The sequence below is a fragment of the Prorops nasuta genome, unplaced genomic scaffold (genome assembly GCF_024137725.1).
Source record: "Prorops nasuta isolate Cenicafe-Biocafe unplaced genomic scaffold, Cenicafe_Pnas_1.2 PNAS00173, whole genome shotgun sequence".
Classification (NCBI taxonomy): domain Eukaryota; kingdom Metazoa; phylum Arthropoda; class Insecta; order Hymenoptera; family Bethylidae; genus Prorops; species Prorops nasuta.
The window spans coordinates 46,949-47,500 of NW_027116969.1; positions in this window are offsets into that span (position 1 = coordinate 46,949).

The following is a 552-nucleotide window of genomic DNA, read 5'->3' on the forward strand; positions in this document are numbered from 1 at the left end:
TCGCTCGCGAGCCGACCCCTCCAACCAGCGGCTAAGTCCAACGCGGCGCATTGCTTTCGGCCGGCGGACGCAAACGCCTCGCTCGCGAGCCGACCCCTCCAACCAGCGGCTAAGTCCAACGCGGCGCATTGCTTTCGGCCGGCGGACGCGAAAGCCTCGCTCGCGAGCCGACCCGTCCAACCAGCGGCTAAGTCCAACGCGGCGCATTGCTTTCGGCCGACGGACCCGAACGCCTCGCTCGCGAGCCGACCCCTCCAACCAGCGGCTAAGTCCAACGCGGCGCATTGCTTTCGGCCGGCGGACGCGAAAGCCTCGCTCGCGAGCCGACCCGTCCAACCAGCGGCTAAGTCCAACGCGGCGCATTGCTTTCGGCCGGCGGACGCAAACGCCTCGCTCGCGAGCCGACCCCTCCAACCAGCGGCTAAGTCCAACGCGGCGCATTGCTTTCGGCCGGCGGACGCGAAAGCCTCGCTCGCGAGCCGACCCGTCCAACCAGCGGCTAAGTCCAACGCGGCGCGTTGCTTTTGGCCGGCGGACGCGAACGCCTCGCTC